Genomic DNA, 25,345 nt, shown 5'->3' on the forward strand with positions numbered 1-25,345 from the left:
AGAGATTACTTAGAAGGCAGTTTTTACTCAAAATCTGAATTCTCATTTTCACCTCAGTGCTGCTAAAATAAAAGAATTACAATTGCAGTCTCCTCCCATTTTGAACTACTGTGGACATTTATTCACTCACCCCATGTAAAAAAATTAGTGTTTTTCCCATTGATTTTCTTAAATGTCTATGTAATAGTTAAAAAACCATGTAGATGATATGATTTCCACATCAAATTATAGACACTAATGTAGTATTATTTTAAAATTTATTCAAAGTAATGTAGTAATACATTATTTGCAGAGTTTAGAATTGAGCAAATACCACTCGTGATGACAATTATTTATATAATTCTTATTGCACATCTCTTGGTGAAACTAAAATATAATAGCGAACAATTACATATATATAGTAAGTCAAAGATTTAAGGTTTATTTTTGAATTATAGTTATTCATTTTTTTCTCCATAAGCTATTACCTTAAATAATTGAAAAGTAAATATCTACATTAAAACTCTATACTCAGAACATGTTTGTTTTATTGTTTTAATCTACCAGGAAGCTAAAAGGACAACATAAAACAGTTATATCACATAAGCGGATGCCAAATGCCTACTCAGTTGAAAATCTGAGAAGCAAATACTAATACTTCAGGATCTTAAGTGAGAGCAAGAACTGGTTAAGAAAAAGAATAAGAGAATCCCTGTGTGACAGAAGAGAGACTTCGATGTCAGGGTGTTGACATCGAAGAATGATGTCAGTGAAAACATTTACTGCTCATCCTTTTCAGGAACAAAACTGCATTAGATGACAGAGAGCACTGATGCTAAATTGGATTTACTTAGCAAGAAATGAAACTTTACAATCCATATGGGGAAAAACTAACAGAAAAAAATAGAATTGATCTCTAACTGAGAGTTGAAACATAACAGCAGAGAAATGCCTCCACAAATGTGCAGATCTGAGGAAATATCTCCCTTGGGTTCATCCTTTGGTTGAGTCAATGTTGAAAAAGTTGCACACTTCACTTCTGGAAAGAAGAAACAAAGCCTGAAAGTATGAGAGATGGGGTGGAGGGGGAGGTGCAGCGCAGTCAGGTGTGGGGCATGAGAAAGAGTGGAAGAGAGACCGAGAGATAGAGATAAGATGTTTGAGAGAGGACTGACCAGTAGTGTATGACAAAAAGTGCATACTTCAGAATTTTTTTTACTGCAGTAACAAGACTAGAACAGATCTTGGTATATAGCCAATTTCTTCTGAAATGAAAAATAATAAAAATTTTTAAAGAATCAGAAATCTAAAAGAAGAAATCTTTTTGCAGTAAAGACCTAAAAATAAAATCAACTCATAAGAAAATATGCAACAAAGATTTCTCTTTCAAATAGCACTGTATCACTGTATCACTGTCATCTCATTATTCGTCGATTTACTTGAGTGGGCACCAGTAACATCTCTATTACTCCCAGCCCTGAGATTTTAGCAACCTCTCCTTACTCATCTTTTCCAACGACTGGAGGCTCTTTCAGTGTCAGGGGAATGAGACATGTTATTATTACTGTTTTTGGCATATCAAAAACGCCACAGGGAGCTTGCCAGGCTCTGACCGTGGTGAAATATCACTGTCACTGTCACTGTCCTCACATTGTTCATTGATTTTGCTCGAGCGGGCCCAGTAACATCTCCAATGTGGCACTTGTTACTCTGTTTGGCATATCAAATAAAACATGGGAAGCTTGCCAGGCTTTGCCCTGCAGGCGAGATACGTTCAGTAGCTTGCCAGGCTCTCTGAGAGGTGAAATATCATAGTGTGAAAAATAAATAAAACCGCTTTTCTATTTCATGTCTCTAAGGAATCCACTTTCTGAAATTCTATAAAAATACTTTGTTCTTTAAGTTGCATTAAAATATCCTGAAGGGCCAGAGAGATAGTTTAGCAAACAGGGCTCTTCTCTTGCATGAAGTCTGCCCAAGTTTTATCTATGGCACCATATGTGGTCCCCACAGATCTTGGAATGATCTGAGTAAAGAAACAGGAGTAAGCCCTGAGAATCACAATTTGTATACCCCAAACAATAAAAAAAATAATTTGAAGGAAAGAAAACCACACATTTTTCATAAAGTAAAATATATCACCAACTGACTTGAAATAATTTTTTTTACATTAAGATAAACCACTTTTCCCAAGCTACCAATTGTCAATATATATTCTGTTATCAAATAATTTCATTCATATTTGATTTGCAGTAATTTGTAATTCTTTGATCATTTTATTATCAAGTTATTTAATCTTATTTAATATTATAAACAATTTAATAGTAAAATAGGTCTATCTTTAAATAAATTCTACTTTAGTCATTAAGCTATATCGATGAGGAAAAAGAAATAATTAATTTGCTTACTGTCCTAACTTTAAAATTAGAACTATCATCACACTTATGACAGGGAGATCATCTGTTTTAAAGTCAGCAGTATCAATAGCTGTGTCTCTAGGCCAGTTTTTGTGACAAATGCACAAATATTGTAATATACAGCTTTTAACATTGTCTAATGCTTAGTTTTCTTACATTTACTTTAAAAAATAATTAATTACTGAGATTTTAATTTATATTAAGGGCAAACTTCCAAAGAAAACTTTTTTCACTCATGGGAAGGATAAAATAACTAATATGATTATGCATGAATATTCCTTTAAATTACTTCAGAAATCTGGTTTTATTTTGATTATAATTTTCTATTTGCCCAAACCTTCTTGAGGAAAAAGGAATTGGATGTTCAAGGTGATGTGTGAGGGAGCAGAACATATGACTTAGTGGTTCAATGTGTATGGATTTGAGGAAGAAGTAAAAATATAATTTTTTTATCTCCAAAAATAGAATTTAGATGATTTGTGAATAGTTGGATAAGATAATACTGTCTTTTAGTTCATATTTGCATGAGGTATTTTGAAGCTATCTAGATATCTATACACTTGTACTTTTAGGGACAAAGTCTAAAAGACAAAATTATGATTTAAATACAGGTTATTAATAGACATTTATTGAGCAAAATTACATAGCAGATTATGTTCTAATGGTTAAGATTTGTGGTTAAGAGTTCCCTCAATGTCATGGTGGTTAATATTTTCCCTCAATGTCTGATGACTAGTTTAAACAGACTAGACTCAGTATGGTACTCAACAGTTTAAGTTTTTCTCATCGAAAGTGATGATCATTTCTATAAGCCAGGAAAAGAAAAGAGAGAGCAGAGAAAGAGAAATGTCACAAAATGCTATAAGCACAAGGAAAATTACTAATGAAATCCTTCTCAGTTTCAATTTTTATTTTTTTAAAATTTATTTATTTATTTTGAATACCCATCCCTCCAGCAGCGACCATTTCCCAACACCATGGATCTCAGTGTCCCTCCCAACCCCCACCCTCCCCAACCCATCCTGTCTCTGTGGCAGGGCATTCCCTTTTGTTCTCTCTCTGCTATTGGGTGTTGTGGTTTGTATAAGAGTGAAGCCTGATTTTCAGGGAGAAACATTGGATGATTTACTTTCCATTGATTACTTTGTATAAACGGAGTTGTCGTGCGGCCACTTATGGTTTGGAGGAAAAGTCCTAGTTCTCACATACTCGAGCTATGCTTGTAGAGGCTTCTGGTCACCGGGGTTCCATCTGGAGGAGACGAGATGCGGCATCTAACCCCATCTGGGACTTCCCGGTGATCTCGGCTCTTTTTGGGACCTGGTGTCTTCTAAGGGAGTTGTGGAGCCCCCCTCCCCCCGCCCCCACGCGGCCTCTACAAACATAGCTCGAGTATGCCGGAACTAGGACTTTTCCTCCAAACTGCCAGGACCTTCCCAGCTCCCAGGTAACCTCTGACTCCGGAAGTCATGCCCACAACCCGCCCCCCCCCCCCCCAGCGCCATCTTTACAGCACACAGCCGCAGAGAAGTTTCAATTTTTTTAAGGGAGTCACAAGAAGCAAAGCTGAAAAATTAATAATAATGTATAGAGAAAAAAAACAAAACTAGAATTTTTAACTAGAAATTGTGAACTATAAATTCAATACATGAGAATTTCCATGACTGATGACAAAAAATGTCAAGTATTAAACAGATCCAATAAAATAAGGTAAAGGTAAAGGTAAAGGTAAAGGCCCTCCCGTTGATCGTCGATTTGCTCGAGCGGGCCCAGTAACGTCTCCATTGGAGACTTTGTTGTTACTGTGTCTGGCATATCGAATACTCTCGGTAGCTTGCCGGGCTCTCCGAGAGGGGCGGAGGAATCGAACTCGGGTCGGCCAGGTTGGCCGCGTGTAAGGCGAACGCCCTACCCGCTGTGCTATCGCTCTATATGATTCTAGCATGTCTACTATTAAGCTGTCAGAGAGCAATTCACTAAAATAATAGAGGCAGAAGCTCAGTGGAAGAGAGATAGAAAGTGATAAATGTTAGGGCTCTCATTCTGAAATAAACACAGCAAACGTTCTCTCTCTTTTTTTTTACAAAGAATTTTACAGTAGAAAATGAAAAAAAATCTTTCTATCAAATTGCATTGTTTTTTCAAAAAAATTTGAACAAATTTTTCCAGTCTGACTAGTCTCCTGCCATATTTCATATATAATATATTAAAGAAAGGTAAAATGGGGAAGTGGAGAAAGGAGATTAAATTTTAAGCTTTAAGGACCAATATTTCATTGAATATATGAACACAGTGAGGAAGGACAGAGAGAGAGAAGAATTAGAAATGCAAGAAGTCCTTTTAATAAATAGAGGAGTAAAAGCAGGGAGGCTATTTGATCATCGTATAATTGAAACCCAAGCACAAAAATTTGTAAGTCTACAACTGTACCTCATGGTGTCTCACTAAAAAAAATTTTTAAAAATTTCAGGGCAGAAGATTAGATTTGAAAATGAGAATTGATACAAGATTAGGTAAAACAGAAATTGTAACAATTAGGAAGATGATAGAACAGATAAATGAATATGAAAGTTGTTGTTGAATTGATGATAAATACAGAGGGTAGATTTCTGTCACTGTCCTCCCATTGTTCATTGATTTGCTCGAGCGGGCACCAGTAACATCTTCATTGTGAGACTTGTTACTATTTTTGGCATATCAAATACATCATGGGGAGCTTGCCAGGCTCTGCTGTGCAGGTGAGATACTCTCGATAGTTTGCCAGGCTCACTGAAAGGGGCAGAGGAATCGAACCCGGGTTGGCCACATTCAAAGCAAATGCCCTACCTGCTGTGCTAAATTTAAGTGCCGAACTTCATTCTGACTTGGAGATGGAATATTTTCTTCAGATGCAGAAATGGTTGAGAGACAGTTTCTTCAGATGGCTCTTCAGATTTACCTAGATAAAAATAAATAAATGGATAGAAGAGAGAGGTAAAGAGGGGGTGAGAAAGATTATTTTTAATATTGAAATACTACATTTAAAATTATTTATATTTTAAAAAGTTCAATATTGTTTCAACATTGAGAAATATATCTATATTTGTATTCACTAGTTATAATATTTTTCCCATATGCTTAGTTGTTACAGCACCCTTTCAATGGCTAAAAAGATTAGCAGTAATAATTCTCTTAAATTGAATGACCTAGCAAGCAGCACATTATATTGGTCAATTGCACATAACTATAAGGGTGAACACATTTAATGTCACATTTAATTGTGAATCTTCTCTTAATATATCATTGCCAACATCTTTCTATTGAATTGCATTAAGGTTGTTTAAAATAATTCAAACAAGTTTTGCCAGTCTGACTAGTCTACTGACATATTTCATATAAAATGTCCTTTCTATTTTTCCATATAATTTATTTTGAGCGGGAGAGTATGAATCTTTATAACTCTACCAGGTTAACTAAAAGCTATCACAAACATAAATATTTTAAATAAGGTAACTGATATTATATTATCTCCATCTTCCATTTATCTCATAAAATTGCATTGCTTTTGGCTTTTTTGCTTAAGTCAAAATAAGTCTTTTAATAAATCTTAACCTGTTTCTCTCTCCCATATTTACATAAGTCCGTCAACAAATCATGAATCCAAAGACTTTTCAGCATCTTTAGCACCATGACATAAGGCCAAATCACCGCTGATTCTTGACCATTATCATTCTTCCCAACATCTCTTGTCTTCTTCTTACTTGATGAAAATATGCATCCTAGTAAAAACAAACTGTTTTTACATTCTCAAATATTTAGATCACCAAAAATCACTCATCTCTAACAGAAAGGAATCAGGAGTTAATAGCTGCCACCAAAAACCCCACAAATCAACTGCAAATCCTAACTTTGCCTCCTCATCACATCTTGTTAAAGAAAATGCTCCTGCCTTAATCAGAGGCTAATGTCCTTTTTGAGGTCCAGTGGAGATCCTCTCCTCTCAGGGATGGTTTCATTTTTCTCTGGCACCAACAATATCTCTATCTCTTCAACATGCAAATTTCCCTCAGTACATTCCAAGCAGAAACTGCAACAAACTATATTTCCTTAGTATTACACCTACACATCTATATATCATATGTTCTTTATTATTTTTCATTTTTTGTACTTCTTTCACAATTCCCAAAGACCTCCGTCTTGTCAGAAGTATAATATTTGGCCAAAACCATTTTTAAATGATCATTTTCAATATATTTGTACTTGCAATGGCATTGCACATTGTTCACATCTTACTCTGTGAAAAATCCTATTTCTGAAATAACTACAACTTTGTTTTATTTTATCATTTGTGACTTCTCTGTCTCTAGGAATTTCTTTGTCTTTCCCTTCCCAAACACTTTCAGCTCTCAGTAATGCATATTTTGTCTTTCCTCTGAAGTTTCTCCCTTTTTATTAAGTAGCTACATTTTATTAGAATTAAACAATACTGTAGCACTGTAGCACTGTCCTCCCATTTTTCATCTATTTGCTCAAGCAGGCACCAGTAACTCCTCACAACAAATTGTGAGACTTCTTACTTACTATTTTTGGCATATCAAGTATGTCACAGGTAGCTTACTAGGCTTTGCCATGCAGGCAAAATACTCTAGATAGCTTGCAGGATCTCCAAGAGGGGAGAAGGCATTTAACCCAGGTTGGCCACATGAAAGGCAAATGGCCGACCCACTGTGCTATGGCTCCAGCCCTATAATTATTAATATTTTATTAAGAATAGTAGAATATTAAAGGTGCATTAATTTAAATATAAAGGGATTAAAGTCATGAAGTTATGTTGAAAATAACATGATTTTGATCATTTTTTCATGCTTGCAAATAAATAGTGCAGTTTGAAGCATTTTCTCTTATAGTACAATATCCTAACCTGAAAGTTAGGGGAAAGACTGAAAATATTTTACCTGCTGTCTATCTGTAACAACAAGAACAAAAAAGACTTAAAAAAACTTTTTCTGAAATACTTCTTATATTTCTTTGATCAGAATTAAAATGTGTATCATGTGTAGATCTAGTTTTGTTAATGTGGAAAAAATGTATAAGAAGATAAAATTCAAACTAATTAAACCTCCATTTCTTATAAATTTTGCTTTATAATCTAACAAAGATCCCTGTCTGTATCTAAGGGAAAATGATATCTATGGTCTATGGGTGAACTTATAGTTGATTCCAACAAGAAAAAAGTTAGAAAATAAAAGTATAAGAACTTGCTGAATCTAGTGCTTGGGGTCTTGTTGAAACCTGCTGCGCCAGGCGGATACTTGGACCTCAACTAGCTGGAACAATAAAACTTGATGTATGATTTGCTTTATGGACTCTGTTCTTTGTCCTTGAGGGGTGGTTGTCTCCGGACTCTAAGAACATGATCTTGGCATATGTTATGTAAACTCCCTTGGATTCATCACCTGTAAATTGGAGAAATATTATATCTTTAAATATATTTTTGTGATGTTTACACACGAAAGTACACATAGATCAATTCATGGTTCACAAGAAATGCTCATTCGTTGTTATAAATGATTCTTACTTACCCAGTAATTTGTATAGTGTTCTCCCTAACTTGTTCAGAGCATGCCTTGTTTTTCCTTTTATTACATGCTAACAGATCATTTGCTTTTTCACCTCCTTAAGGATTCATTTATTTAAGTCATGTTCATCAAAATAATACTGTTGTTGCTGTTGGATGATGTATGAATAAATATTATGAATTGATCATTGTTTATTTGACTATTTGCCTAATGGAATATTGCCTTCTCTAAAATGAAAATCACACTTCTTTATTAGGTATTTTGAAGATATTTAAAGATATTTTAATGTATTTTATGTTTATCACCATAAAATAGTAGAATATATATAATGCAATCTTTCTTCAAGTCATTATTGATTATTAATTAATATAACATATCATATTAATTTACAGTTATCTATTTTTATATTTGTTAAATGAGGAATCAGGGATTATATATGGGAGACTATTGCTGACTTTAAGGTTAGAAAGTTCACCTGTTATTAGAACTTACTAAAGATAATTGCTTTCGAGTAGGTTGTCAGATAATAATATTGCACATAAAAATATAGCCTATTTTTTGTGTTTTAAACTGAAGAAAATTTGTATTTAATTGATGAACAATAGGATGACAGTGATACAGTGATATATAGAAATTTATATGTGTAGAATTGTGTATAGAAATTTATATATGATGTATAGAAACTGAAAAAATTTCTGTGCTTACTTATTTTTAAAGCACACTGCTTTAAAATGCTCTTGGTGAAAATATGGCATGTAAAATCAAAAGATAAAACTAAATCAGAGAGTTTTATTTGATAAAACTAAATCAGAATTTTATTCATTAAGAAGAAAATGAATTAAACAATTTTAGGAGATTTTTCTGAATTTTTTCATAATATGGAAAAATATAAGCATTCTATTGCTATTGTAATAAATTGACACTAAATTATAGCTTAAATAAAACAATTTTTATCTTACAGTTCTTACATCAGATCTGACAGATTAAAAAATTAAAATATATAATAATTAACACATTATTACGAGGGTTGCATTTCTTATTAGTAGAAAATCAACTTGTTTGAATGCATCCCCTAGCTTGGGATTCCCTTTTTTCTATTTTTAAATCCATCAACTATCTTTAAGTGGTTCTCACATATAGTCACTTTGCCTACTTTTCCCTACTTTGTCCTTTCTTTTCAAGTTCAACTTCTTAATGCAAATTTATTATTATATTCGACCATTATGTTACTCAGGATAACCCCTACTTTAATTAGCCTTGGAAAAACTGTTATGCAAACTAACATAAGCGCATAGCAATTGTCATCTTTGGGGTATCATTATTATTCAGCACTCATCAAGGGATGTATGTAAAAATGAATAGCTTTCGAAAATGGATTTCAGGCAAAGTGTGTAATGCTTTTTTACATTTTTAAGTTCAAAATAAAATACATATTAATCCCCTGTGGCTGGATAACAAGCTCAGTGGCTTGATTCAAACTCCATATCTTATTCAGGGTTTGTATGAATCAGATGTCCGAGATGGGATCCCTGATCACAAGCCTTGTGGCTTTGGAATCTAAGCCTCTCTTCTGTAGTTTATTGTTCTCTTCTGAATTCTTCTTATTGGCTTTTTGTTTTGTTTTCGTTTGTAGAACTGAGGTTTCTTTTTTCTACCTGACATGGCTAAAGATTATTCCCTGTTCTTAGAGGTCACAGGTTCGCTCTGTAACTTTCTCTAGATGTGAGACTATGCTTATTTCTTTTTCTTCCTTGCTAGCAATAAGCATTTGATGCCTCTTTTCATCTCATTTAAGGATTCATTTAAGTTATGCCCATCCATGACAATATATCTTTTTTACCTGAAATGTAATTAATAAAGGAAATTAATACCTCAAAAATCAAAATTACTATATGACGTAATATTATCAAGAAAGAAGTGTCTCCCATATTCACAAATTCTGTGAATGAGGTGTGTATCTTACAAGATGTGAAACATTGGTGAAACATTAAGTGTTACATCAGAATCAACTTCCTATTAGTATTTGTGATGAATAAAAAGGGCTCCATGAAGAACATGTTAATTAAACATTAATTAACTTTAAAGTAAAATATAATCTTTATGATTAGAGAAATATGAAAGAAAGCAAATCTATATTTCTTGAAAAGAAAATGCAAGTTTAATTTATTATTATTATTTTGTGTTATTTAAAAATGAACTTTAAGAATTATAGCTTTATCAAATGGTCATTAATATTCCTTGCTCTTGATATCTGTTCTCTAATATTTGAACACTTTCTACTATAATCAATTTTTTTTTTACTAAAGAAATAAGAAAGAGGACCAGAGAGATCCTTATACCACATATGGTGCTGTTAGCACTACCAAGTCATTCTGATCACATAGCTAGGAATAGCCCCTGAGCACCAGAATATATAACATACACACAGACACACACACACACACACACACGCACACACACACAAACAATAATAGAAATCATCATTAATTGGGGTATGGTGCCGCCAGCAGATTAATGTGTACCTGTGAGGCAAGTGCATCAGCAGCTTGATGGCACCCGCAGACTTTCAGATACCCCAAAATTGCTGCTGTGCCTTTGGCCAGACCCCAAAAACTTGGGGCAAAGTTTACCAAGAAAGTAAATGGCCAAAACTTAGGTATGTGGGAGACATACCCATAAACCACCTCCGGCTCAGCGATATAACTAGAAGCATGGCCTTTCTGGTTCCTGATTGAACTGCTTAATGGCCATGATCCCAGAGACTCAAAAATGAATCTCGGAGCCCAAAGGCTTTTGGCAGAAATGTGTCCTGTTCTTGCAATAGGTTACTGGCACTGGGCCACTCCAGGTGGGAATAGCTTTTGTGCCTTGGCCTGTTCCCCATGGCGAACCGGTGAAAGCCATCGTCCAGAGGCCACTGGACAGTCAGGTTTGGGTGCAGTGACGAGACATGCGTGGCCTCACCAGACGGAAGTGGAACTGGCCCTTCCTCCCAATCCCAATGACACTCTGAGTCGCCACCTACAAACAGCCTCTCTGGCTCCTAATAACGCTAATTAATGGCCATGATCACAGAGACTCAGAAACAAATCTAGAAACCCAGCAGCATTTAGCAGAAATGCATCTGGACCGCATACAAGGTGGCCACTGCCTCAGAGCTTATAGGAAAGCCAGGTATGAGCCAGCGGTGACGGGGCAACTGCAGTCTCATGGTAGGGGGACAGTACCAGCTCATTCTTCACGTCCTACTGAGGTCATGATTTGCCCCCCACGAGTGGCTCTACGGCACAGCCATAACATCAGACGCACAGAAATCAATCTCGCAATTATCTGGCTCTTTGCAGAAATCCAAAATCATTATATGATTCTCATAACCAGCTATAGAAAACAAAGTATTTCACAATATCTTTTCAGCAATTCTGATTGTTGGGGGTGGGGGGGGAATTCTAAACAATTATGGTGCATCTTTTGTCAAAACAATGAATGTAATCAATGTAGAGAAAAGTAGAAATCATCTGCCTCACAGGCATTGGGAGGGGTGGGAGGGGAATATATTGGGGTTCTTGGTGGTGAAAAATAAGTACTGGTGAAGGGAAAGGTGTTTGATCATTGTATGACCAAGACTTAAACCTGAAAACTTTGTAACTTTTTCCACAGTGATTCAATAAATAAGTATAAGAAGAAAAAATTAAAAAAATGAAATCATCATTAATTCAGAACTTTAGAATAAGTGAAGTAACTCCCAGATCCATGACAACAAAATACTTTAAGTAGTTGTAGCTTTCATTTGGCAGAATTTAAATTTTAAAAAGTTAGAATGTTTATTAAGAATATCGCTTCCAGGGTTCAAAGAGATAATACAGTGAGGCTCTTGTCTTCCTTGGAGCAGATCCCTGGTGCTCCAGCGGTTCTTTCAACACCCCCAGGAATGATCTCTGAGTGCAGATTCAGTAGTTAACCCTGAGAACATCCAGCTACCCAAAAAGGTCCGAGTTCAGGATAAATTATGATTTGTTATACTTAAAGCCCGATATTTCACTGAAAATATAAACAATTTTTATTATAGTATAGTAATATTGCTTACTGAATGAAACAATTTTGAAATTCTATTGTCTAATACAGACAAGGTGTCATAAATACAACTAAACCACGTTAAAATATTCCATTTAAAAATGTTTCTAAATATATATAGTTTAACCTTTACAATACTTGTAAACATATAACTGAATAATTTTTCACTTTCAAAACTATTATGTGACCCCAGATACCTCATTTCTTAGTTTAATTGCATATTCTCTTGCTCTGTGCTCAGAGAGAAGAAAAACAGCTGGTGCCCATCCACTGAAAAATAATCTCCTGACACTCTTGAGTTCTATTATTAAAAATTTTCCAAGCTTCTTTTCCTTGAAATTGTTCACCTTCAAGGCTAGAGAGGAAGGATGATGTGTCTTATAAGTAGAGATAAGGCCTAGATTTGATACGTAATAAAGACTGTCAGAAATCCATCCTTCTAATGATTGTAATTAAAGAGCTATCTTATTAATCAAACTAGCTCCTTTTATTAAAATCTCTACTTTCCAAAATAAAATTTATTATATACAGATGTTGTTCCTTGTGGTCAAGTAAATCTTCCTGTTTCTTACTTCTAAAAATAATAAGCCCTAAAGTAAAACATAAAAAAGGTAAAGTAAAGGCCCTCCCGTTGATTGTCGATATGCTCGAGCGGGCCCAGTAACGTCTCCATTGGAGACTTTGTTGTTACTGTGTCTGGCATATCGAATACTCTCGGTAGCTTGCCGGGCTCTCCAAGAGGGGCAGAGGAATCGAACTCGGGTCGGAGCTGGAGCGATAGCACAGCGGGTAGGGTGTCTGCCTTGCACGCAGCCAACAAAGTAAAAAATAATATGATATAATAGCATACCAATGTAATTTTCAATTCCTCCACCCCTCTCAGAGATCCTGTCAAGCTACCGAGAGTATCTCGCCTGCAAGGCAAAACCTGGCAAGCTACCCGTGACGTATTCAATATGCCAAACACAGTAACAACAAGTCTCACTATGGAGATGTTACTGGGCCAGCTTGAGCAAATCGATGAACAACAGGAGGACAGACAGACAGGTATAACATAAAAGTGAAACGAATTCAAATACGTATAGACAATTTAAATCAAATTGATTAGCATTTGATATAATCAGTCATGGACATAAAATGCTTTTTAATCAGGTAATAGGTTCATTAAACATGGTTAATCACACACCACCTTGAACTCATTTTCTAAACATAGAATTAATTATTCAAATTATAGCAATTAAAGTACACCAGTCAATGACTGAATTCATTTTTAAAACTACCTTGGCAAGCTTGAAAATAATCTACTCATCATTTTCAGGAGTTGGAGTGTGCATTGAATATTTAATTAATATACGTAGACTTTTTAATGAAACACTAGCACAAAAATAAATATAGATAACACTGGGTAGTTCTTTATTAGTCAAATCACATGACAAAGTTAAAAAATTAAATAATATATTAAGTATATTTGAATCATGAGTATACAGTATGATGAGTGTGTCTATAATTAGCCATTCATTTTGTAAGTATATTTGTCTATCATAGGACTATACTCAATTCAGAGAAGATAAAAAAATTATTTTCATACAAATTTAGCAGATACATACTGGAGCGATAGCACAGCGGGTAGGGCGTCTGCCTTGCACGCAGCCAACATGGCCGACCCGAGTTCGATTCCTGCGCCCCTCTCGGAGAGCCCGGCAAGCTACCGAGAGTATTCGATATGCCAGACACAGTAACAACAAAGTCTCCAATGGAGACGTTACTGGGCCCGCTTGAGCAAATCGATGATCAACGGGAGGGCCTTTACTTTATACAGAATACAAACTCAAAGTGTTGTATATGATAGATATATGAGATAAAAGAACTATGACTTACTTGAGAGATTTTAAATCTAATCTGGGATGTTTATATATTAAATGAAGAAAATTTATATTATAAATGGTAATCCTGCTGGAGGATGCTCGACTCCATTAAAATCCAGCTCCCGGACGAGAACAGTGCAGTCTCCTGCCCCCGCGCCTGGCTGTTCCTTACCTGGGCCCCTTGGAGGGGAGCGGGTTGAGCTTTCCTCCCCGCCCCGACCAGGGCTCCAGCAGCCAAAGACCTCCAGGACCAGCCACCACTGTGCTGAGACCATTCTCCGCACACGTGAAGGTACTGGCAGAGGGACAAAGCCACGCGGGTTCCGGGGCCGAGATCTCCAAGCCTACTCGGATTGGAGTCAAGCATCCTCCACCCAGATCCTCCAAATTCCAGTAGGCGGGGGTCACACCCACCACCTGGCCCCCTGGCGCTGTGTAATCCCATCAACGGCCAAGACTCAGAGACTATAAAATCCAGCTCCCGGAACTGCGCGGCCGCAAATCTTATCAGGACATCTTTTTATGACATCTTATTATCTCATTCCTACTTTGGACAAACTTGCAGGCTATCGAATGTAGCCTGCCCACAGGGCAGAGTCTGGCAAACTCCCCGTGGCGTACCAAATATGCCAAATACCAGTAACAATGATGGGTCTCATTCTCCTAAAGAGCCTTGAATATAATCTCAGGGCTAGGATGAAAGAGACGTTACTAGGGTCTGCTCAAGGCAATTGACGAATAACAGGATGATGAAATGAAAAAAATGAAATCCTGCTGAGTCTCAGTATTGAGGTTTACAGTTTGGGAAACTTGTAAAAAAAATTTGAAAAAATAATTTTCAAGTACTGAAAAAAATTAAATAGGATTTTGTTTCAATGGACTCTGTATGGTTCTTCTTGGCTATGCTAGCACTGGCTTGCTAATTTATGTACTCCTAAAACAGGTTTTGAATATACTGAATCTAAGAGAAGGAATAGGATAGTTTTAAATATTTATTGACTGAAATTTAAGAAAAGCCATTTTTTTCAGAAACATTTATTTAAAAAATTTGGTCTATATTGACTCTAAACTTATGTTACAACAGCTAATGAACATTATGATAATTTTATTTAGAATTTCCAATAAGTTCTATAACACATTATTTAAAAAGTTGACATACTTGGGGTATATCAAGGTAGATCTATTACTTTATGCCATCAGTTGAAACCTACTGCATAAACATAAAGTGTACAATGATTTGCTGCAATTTCACAGAATGAAGTGTTTTGTTACACAATTCTTAGCAATCATTCTATCATTAAGGCAATATTTTATTAAAATAACCAAACTCAAAGGATGCATCATTATTTTTTAGTATTTATGAAGGGGAAAGATGGGTATGTGCATGAGAATGATATAACAAGGAGTCTATATTAAAGTTTTTTTTGAGAATTAGGCAATAAAGAACCTATGATGCTAATCATTCATTAAAACAATTTGTAATACATAATATGGTTGACAGGGTGAAAATTGAAAAACCATAGGAACTTACAAAATCAGATCTTATTTTTTCAAAAGTTTAGAGTCATAGTAAGATCTAGACAAAGGGATTAGAGTAAATCATTCAATAACATCATAATTCTAAAGAAAAATAGTATAAAAATGGGATCTTATAAAGGATGATTTATAGATATGTATGTGTGGATGTGTGTGCAGTTTTTCAAATAATAAAGTGTTACAACTATTTTTTTCATGAAGCAAGTTACTTCAGTTTCGCTGTTTTAAATATCCCCATTTAAAAACTGTATAGGGGTCAAAAAGATAGTACAGTGCGTAAGGAACTTGCTTTACATGTGTCCAACCTGGATTTGATTCCTGGCATCCAAGATGGTCCCCTGACAGAAATAACTCCTGACTCCTGACCACTGCCAGGTGTGGAACAAAATCAACACACACACACACAAAATTATATATATTATATATGCATATAAACTTACACTTCTAGATATTTATATAAACTAGACATATATGTAAACTTATTCTTACTCTTAAAGACAGTGTGACAAAAAATCACTAAAGACTATAAATTAATACATACTTTAAAATTTTTCCTTTGATTTTAAATATTCTATTAAATCCCATAGCTCAGTATTTTTCAAATCTCTGTTCTAGAATATTTAGAACAAATTCACTACTCGAAGAAACTTATTATGAAACTGAGTCTGTCTCACATGTATTAATTACCTTGTTTTTAAATACTTAACTTCTATAATTTGAGGCCAAATTCAGTAAACTATAGTATACAAGTTAAAATTAACGTGATGAGTCCTCACTGAAAGTAAAGTCCTACATTTTAAAATATAAATATAAGTTTGATTTCATTAGATGTTGAGCAACCGAATTTTATTTTAATTTATAAAGTATAAGTTTGGCATATTCTTAATAATAATAAAATTCTGCAATAATCATCTACAAAGCATAAAGACCCAAGATTTTTTAATGGAAAGGGATTTCAAATAAGAAATCAAATGCTTATAAAACTTATGGTAGGGTGACTATTAATTGAAAAGGTAATAAAAATGTCAGTACCTCAAGATCCACACAGATGTACCCAAATCCTAATCAAACCGATATTGGTGGGCCTCAATAGTGACTTATGTGTAGCAGGGAGGAGAAAGATGGTCACTTTCCTCCCCACCTGCCTCTGCACCTCTGACTCAGAGTTACTGGGTTCTTTTCTCACCTCACAGAAAAGAATTTTAGGAGTAGAGAAGCAGTGAAGTAAAACAGTTTTTATTTGAAGGTTTTGAAGGGAAGAAGGAAGAGAAAATGGGAGAGAGTGGAGAGTAATGCGTCCAAGAGAGAGCAGGCTTTTCCAAGAACAGTGAGAGCCCTTACACACATCCCAGTATTAGACATGAAAGCATGACAGTACACATCTCAAGAGTGGAGATGTGGGTAACATGTGCTCAGGCGCCACATGTGCTCTCTCACATGGGCACAAGCAGCACAGGGGATCAGGCAGTACGTTTGCACCTTTCCTTTGTTCAAGGTGGCTTTTATAGGGATTTTTTCTAACTGCCCCCACGCGGGGTTCCTACCTAGGTAAAAGTCCTTTGTTGAGAAGGTTACCAAGGTGGGTAGGGTTGGGAGTGGTGATGGTCTTCTTTGAAATTCCTTGCCTAGCCTTTTGTTTCTGTGGTAGCATCTATCCCAGGGGTCCTCAGGATCTGTTTCTGACTGGTACCAGGTGAGGGTCTTATCAGGCCTTACTTTCTGTTTTCTGCAAGGTTGTGTTTTGCAACTTCAGGCCTATTAGTTCTCAGGAAATTTATTGCCATTTCCCTGGGAGGGAACCTTCCTTATCTGCCTGCCTGCCTACATACATCAGATCTAAAGGATCTGATTTGAAGCTGCTTGAAAACTGACATCTGCTGTTTTCCCAGAGTCTGCAGAAGAAGAGATTCCTCTTCCTTCTGTATTCCAGATCTTACTCAAGTGTCTTGCAATATGGGGACAAAGTTTAAAGATGTTACTGAAAATCAACTAAAACTATATATAACGCATCAGTAAATCTTATAGGGATATTGTCAATTAACAGTGTTTACTAAAAATATGTATTTGAATTTCAGCATATGTTCTTATTAGAAGAAATATGTTAGCTGACAACATATTCCAACATGATCCAGTTATTGTTGATTCTTAAAAAATATTTTAGTACATGTGATTAGAGCTACGATTTGAGTGTAAATGGAAAACATAAAGATACTTTGACTTTTTCTTATCTTTTAATTTCCTTAAATTATCCATCACAATTATTTTTGACTCATCTAGCTGGTTTCTCTTTGCTTTTGGTTACCTTAAATTTAGTACTTTTAGGATAAATTACATCAAAGCTAAGCAAGCAACAAACACTTATTTTAGGACCAATTATAGCACATAAGGTAGACAATTTCAGTTGAGGAGAGAGAATTTTGCTGATAAAAAAAATTCTAGAGAATTTACAGTGATGGGTGGGATACCTGGGTAAAAAAAGCATAGGGTGACACTGGTGGGAATCTGTTGTATACAAATAGGTCTCTGAGTTATTAATCAAAGTTTGTAAAAGTCTATTGTAGGCATAAAGATGGGGTGCCCTGGTAATGAATATTGGGTAAAAGGTTGCCTTGAACCTAAAACCAAACCAAAGCCACTAAAGGCCTTAGAAAGGAAGGCCTCATCAGGAGCCAGAAAACTATTGAGATGAAGAATTCCAAGGCAAGAATAGCTTTTTGAGAGAGAAGGGTATGGAGTCCCTGAAAGGAGAGGCTTTACCTCTGGAACAAAGGCCATACAAAGAACATCAAAAGAAGACCAAACAGCTCCAAGCTCTTCCTTTTAGCAAAGGAAGGTGTGGAGGCAATTTGGGGAAGTAAGTTTGGCAGAAAAAAAAAAACCTCTATTTCCCACTTCACCTAACTCACACAGGAAACCCCACTTCTTTACTGGGGCAGAGTCACCTCTCCCATCAGCAACAGGGTCTAAGAATCAGTGTTGGAGAGAAACCACCCAGAGTGTAAATATGAGGAGTCCGGTGGTCTCTGCGAACAAAGTTCTACAGATTTCTTCCTAGAGCAAATTTTACTATTTGAGAATACAAAATTGGGACACTGGAATTAGGCTGTATCTCTGTTACTAAAACACCCTCCTCAGCTACATGTTCTTGACTTCAAATCACATTCTCGCAATTTTGGCTCATGCAAAACTCCTGCTGTCTATTGAATGGTGGACCTCCTAAAATTCTTATGTTGGAGCTTTAATCCTCAATGACATGGCAATTAGAGATGAGGATTTTAACTAAACAATTAAGGTTACAGTAGGTTATAATGGTAAGATTACCCTAATTTGGTAGTACTAAGAGTTATGTAAGAGGAAGAGACAATCTCTCTCCCTCTCTCTGTCTCTGTGTCTTTCTCTCTCTCTCTCTCTCTCTCTCTCTCTCTCTCTCTCTCTCGTACACTTACTTGCTTGTTTCCCCCCTTCCTCTCCCCCAAGTAGCCAAAAGAAAAGGCCATCTGAGGCTATGATGGTGACTATCTGCATTTAAATCAATAAGAACTTTCTCACCAGAAATTGGATTTGCTGGCACCTTAATCATGCTTGTCTAGTTTTCAGAACTGTGAGAAAATAAATATGGTTTAAGTCACCCAGCATGGGATATTTTAATATAGCAGGCAGGGCAAACCAATTGATAGTCCCTCTTTGTATGTCTTTAGCTTGATTTTAATTATTAATTCTTTATACCAATGATCTCAGACCATTTTCAATGCCATCAAAATCTGAGAATTTTGAAATTTCACTGAAAAATTGTAAAATATCTTTTCACATGGCCATTTGTATATCTGATAACTTACTTATTATTGCTGCATAATCTTCTCTATTAGGTTAATGACATATTTAATATACTTATTTTTCAGAGTTGACCTGCAAATTACTGCTTCTCAGTTAGTCTTAAGATACGAGCAATGCATTTCACTTTGTCCCCAGTTGTCCTTATTTTATTTACTTGTTTATTTTATAGCCTGAGACCCTTTGATGTAGGCAGATAGATTAGGAAGGAGTTCCCGCCACACCAATGGAATTCCTGGGAAGTAGTAAAAACACCAAGGCTGTCAGGACCCATCTGTGACTACGGCAACTAAAGCTTGATGAAACCTTTACTGAGCTAGCTCAGACCAGAAAAGGCTGGACCCATCCTCTGAAGAAGCTCCAGCAGAAGCAAAGATCAAGAAAAGGAATTTTCAAGACGTCTATCCCAACTCTACCCTCCATGGGAACTACCCTAGCAGTGAACTCTTATTGTTAGCTAAGTGAACGCTAAAAGTCCACTTGAAGCAGTTTGGCAAAAACCCTATAAAGCCATCTTGAACAAATGAAATGTTCTCATATGCTGCTGGAGCTCATGTGGTTCTTGTGCCCATGTGGCTAAGCACATGTGATACCCAAGCATATGTGTCACCCGCATCCTCCCTCCTGAGATGTGTACTGCAACTCTCTCTGTCTTTGGAAATGCCCACAATATCTCTAGAATGCATTACTCTTACTCCTACTTCTTTTTTTAATCTCTCTTTCCCCTTCCTCAAATTCTTCAAATAAAATCTGTTTTTACTTCACTGTTCATCTTTTCCTGAAATTCCTTTCTGTGAGGAAGACAAAGACCCAGAAACCCTGAATAAGGCCTAGGACTGACTTTTGTTTGCTGCAAAGGGCAAATCCTTACTCCTGCCCTGAATCTGCTTCTCTTCAAGAGATCTGGTGGTGGGGGTCAACTTCCATGTCAAGAAGGCCAACCCGGCATCAGGTGTGACTTGATAGCCACCTGGTGGAATTGGTGGTGCTCTGATCCATGCAGCACAGGGACTCATTGCAGACTTTATCAGTCCTAGCTTACCAGCCAGTCCTTGGGTGGCAGAGGCAGATAAGCAAAACATGATTGTCTCTCCTCTCTGCCTCACATAAGTAACCCATGAGGGCCCACCAACTTAACCTTTATTCTACCACTAACCTTAAGTTTTATTTTACTTAATTCCTAGATTTCCTTTTAAACAGGCTATATGTAAATGTTTTTATATATGTGGGTGTGAATATACATTATTATATATGTGTATTTATAACATATGTACATATATGTATGTACATATATATATATACAATTTCCAGATGGAAATTTGCTCGAGCGGGCCCAGTAACGTCTCCATTGGAGACTTTGTTATTACTGTGTCTGGCATATCGAATACTCTCGGTAGCTTGCCAGGCTCTCCGAGAGGGGCGGAGGAATCGAACTCGGGTCAGCCATGTTGACCGCTTGTAAGGCGAACGCCCTACCCGCTGTGCTATCGCTCCAGCCCTTTTAATTGTATTTTAGGTCATTTTCATCATACCTTGGGCTTTACCTTTAAGAGTGAAGTAAATAGTTAATGTACAATTCAAACTTATCCTAAAAACACGGTGAAGGAAATTTGGTTTAAAATGACTTCCCCTCAATGTATTTAAATAATAACAAATTTTTCCTGGGTTATTCATCACGGTTAAGAAATGAATTTCTTTTACTTTTTAATCCTTCCCTTCTCTAACCTCCCCATTCCCATGAAATCCATTTATAAATCTGGCTTAATTGAACCCCTCTTGGAAAAAAAAAAACAGACCATTTTGGTATTCCACTTTATGTTTCAATCGAATAAGACAGTGTCATTCTAAGTGGGCATTACAAATTCCAGGCATCACCCTCCATTAAAAGAACCTAAGGAGAAACTCTTTTCTCCTAATTGTCCAAAGCAGAGGACCACAGTCGTTGGATTTCTTCCTCTACATCACTTGCCATTGCACATTATCTCCCAGAAACAGCTGGTGACAAACAGACGCTGTGCCTCTAGGAAAGCTCTTTTTCCCCTTCAGTCTGTTTCAGTCCATTTACTTCAGAAACAAAACCATTTTAGCTGCTCTGCTTACAACATCTTATCTGCTTTGTAATTTAAATCCAGACAGTTAGGGAAAGCGAATTTTGCAGCTTGAAGTTAGGTTTATTCTTAAAACTAGATGAAGCTGGAAATCTTCACAACCTGAAAACAAGACAAAAAATATTGTATCCGTTAAATAACAAAAGATTTATGATGCCTACTTTTTCCAAAGTATGGCTAATATATATTTTACAATAGAATAAAACCTGTTTCTAGGATTGCATTTAAATAAACAAAACTTGGGGCCTGAGAAATAGTACAGCAGATACATTGCTTGCCTTTATGCAGGTGACGAGGGTTAGATGCCCTGCACCCTGTCTATGTGCCCAAACCCCCACCAATAGTGATCCCTGAGTGCAGATCCAGGAGTAAGCCCAAACCATCACTGTGTGTGGCCCCCAAACAAACAAGCAAGTAACCAATACCATTTCTTTAACTAGAGAGCGCAGAGTATTTGTCTATTTTTTTTCCAGTGGGGAGAAAGGTTTGAACCACATCCCCAAACCATGCTCAGGGGTCACTCCTTGTGGTGATTGGGTATTATGCGCAGTTCCCCTGCATGTAAATTCAGTTCCATTACCTATGATAGCTTTTTGTGCTCTAAAGTCTTGCAATTTTTACGAGGACTGAAAGATTTACTTCTCCACATTCCACAGTCTCTGCTGGAGCGATAGCACAGCCGTAGGCATTTGCCTTGCACACCACCGAGCCCGGCCAACCTGGGTTCGATTCCTCCACCCCTCACAGAGAGACCCGCAAGCTACTGACAGTATCTCTTTCCCACGGCAAAGCCTGGCAAGTGATGTATTCAATATGCCAAACACAGTAACAGCAAGTCTCACAATGGAGACAGAACTGGGCCTGCTCGAGCAAATCAATGAACAACGGGAGGACAGTGCTACAGTGCTGCTACGTAGGTCAGTGGACATTAATGAAAGTGATAGCAGTTGTACTTTTTGCCATTATGTTCTGCTTTTGAGGGCTATACCTGGCATGGAGTTTACTCCTGGTTCTACACTTAGGGATCACTCCTGGCATTTTGGAAGATCCAAATGGGGTGCCAGGAATCAAACTCTGGTCAACCTCATGCAAAACAAGGAAATCATCCTAGTTCCTACCTTTCGCAATTTTTGCATATTTTTTTACTTTATCTAATTATCCAAACCATGATATATGTCATTTTCCTTTTTTTCTCTCAAAATGTCTGTGTGTGTGCAGGCGCGTGTGCACATGTGTATGTGATCTTTTCCTTGGATAAGTAATTTTGCTTGTATAGGTCTCAGTTTCTTTCAGCAACAAGAAAAAATATTACTAATTTCATAGTGTGTTTGAAGACTGTGTGATATTTTTATTTGAAGTGTTTAGCTATGTACATATCCCATTGAAGATGCATGGTCCTAGCAGGGTCCTCCCATTGTTCATTGATTCGCTCCAGTGGGCCCAGTAATGTCTCCACTGTGAGACTTGTTACTGTGTTTGGCATATCAAATATATCACGGGTAGCTTGCCATGCTTTGCTGTGGGGGCAAAATACTCTTGGTAGGTTGCTGGGCTCTCCAAGAGGGGTGGAGGAATCGAACCTGGGTTGGCCAAGTTGGTGGCATGCAAGGCAAATGCCCTACCGCTGTGCTATTAAACTGATTAACATTGTCCCATTGAAGATATTTCATTTAAATTAATGCAATAGTGCAGAAATAAGTTCCCCCAAATTAGATTATTTTGCTACTTTCCTTATATAACAGAAAATATCATTATTTTAATTTCTTTTTTTAATTTAAGAAGATCAAATCATAAAATCTTACTCCTAATATTATGAGTTTAGAATTGCACTATTTCTTTCTGAATTCATTACTATAACAAAGCTAATTTTGTTCAACAGATTGTAAAATCAATGCTTTCATTGATTCTTTCTAGTGCACTAATGTTTTTTTAATTCATGATTTAATGGATTTTTAAAAACACTTTTTCTGGATTGCATTTTTTTGTGCTTATTCTCAAGAGAATACTTTTCATCTTTGTATTGGAAAAGTAGCAAATGCATGTTCTATTCAGTATTTTTTTTAGTTGTTCCTCAGTTTAGGGATTAGTTTTACTTTTAAGGCAAGAAAACACAAGAATAATAGGATATTTTACTTATTTCCTAGTATTAAGTGGTAAAATCTTCTTGGTCTATTGTCATAATGAACAATTTATGTGGGACCAGTGACTGAAAATTCCAGGCCTCACAGGGTTGGTTATGGGCCGCCTCTCCTCATCTCCCCAACCTTCTGGTGCCCTGGGAGTCAAGACCACGAAATGCCATTTAAATGCATTAACGGCCATGATTCCAAACACTCACAAATGAATCTCAAAAGAAAGCTGCATGCTGCAGAGATGTCGCCAGGTCCTAATTATTTGAAATTTTGAAATTCTATGGCATCTGATACTATTCATAACAAGCAATTCAAAATAAATGATTTAGCATCTGCCTGTGGGACAGGCTTAAAGGCTGGTGGGAAATTTTGAAATAATGGTGGTAGGAAGGTGTAATGGTGGTGGGATTGGCTATAAAATAGTGAATGTAATCAATTATTGTGAACAGCTTTAAGAAAATAAAATTGAAACACTGTAGCACTGTCTTCCCATTGTTCATCAATTTGCTCAAGCGGGCACCAGTAATGTCTCCATTGTGAGACTTGTTGTTACTGTTTTTGGCATATTGAATATGCCATGGGGAGTTTGTCAGGCTCTGCCGTGCAGGTGGGATACTCTCAATACTCTTGGTAGGTTGCCAGTTTCTCGGAGAAGGATGGAGGAATCAAACCTGGGTAGGCTGCATGCAAGGCAAATGCCCTACCTGCTGTGCTATTGCTCCAGCCTATAAAATTAAAAAAATTTTTAAAAAAGACAATGCAGTTCCCTCTCTCAGAAAGTCACAGGTTAAGGAAGGTTACAAATGAATAATAAGTACATCATAATAAAACAACAATGCTCTAAAGACAGCAGTGCAATTGCTCACAAAGTATTACACACTATGCCAATAGTCATCATGAGAGTTGGAGATAAACCACATAAAATGTGAAGTATTTTAAGAATTAATACAATTTTAATATATAAAAGATGAAAGACCTTTGGAAATAAAGAAATATATCCAAAAACATAATGAAATGATTGAATGTGTGAGGGGATTATGGCATGGATGAGAATGGAAAATATGGTCATGGTCACAGTCCTCCTGTTGTTCATTGATTTTCTTGAGCGGGCTCAGTAACGTCTCCATTGTGAGACTTGTTGTTACTGCGTTTGGCATATTGAATACGTCACAGGTAGCTTGCCAGGCTTTGCCGTGTGGGCAAGATACTCTCGGTTGCTTGCCGGGCTCTTCGAGAGGGGCGGAGGAATCAAACCCATCTCAGCTGGGCTGGCTGCACACAAGGCAAATGCCTTACCGCTGTGCTATCGCTCCAGCCCTAGGGAGAAAATTTAGACCTGAGTGACAATTAGAAGATAGATCAAATCTCGAGAAAGTCTTCGATAATATATTAGGGATAGAGTTTAGTAATGATGAAAGTTTTCCAAGGAAAGAATAAAATGGAGACATGATTTCGTATGAGTAGAGAAGAGAAAATATGTACCAGAACCAAAGAGATCAAGTAAAAGAAATATATTATAGTTAGTTTAATACGAAAGGAATAAGCCTATACTATCATCCTGAACTATTTCAGACGTAGAGTTTTTCAACCAATATTTGGATTGCTTTGCCAATAATATTTTGCCCTCTCTTAAACAAAACTCCCTTTGTTTGCTTTTCTTTAGGATAAGGTCATTGTTGTATACTTGTATGTATACGTGTGAGTTTCAGAAATATTTTTAATTTGAACTGCAACAAATATGCTCATGATTCTAAAAGATGTTAAGTTCTGATATCTTTTACCTGAATACTATTATATAGTCTACCTGAATATCAGCTTTGTTTACTTAAAACTCAGAATGTCTCAACT

Source organism: Sorex fumeus, unplaced genomic scaffold, assembly GCF_029834395.1.
Source record: "Sorex fumeus unplaced genomic scaffold, SorFum_2.1 ptg000055l, whole genome shotgun sequence".
Classification (NCBI taxonomy): Eukaryota; Metazoa; Chordata; class Mammalia; order Eulipotyphla; family Soricidae; genus Sorex; species Sorex fumeus.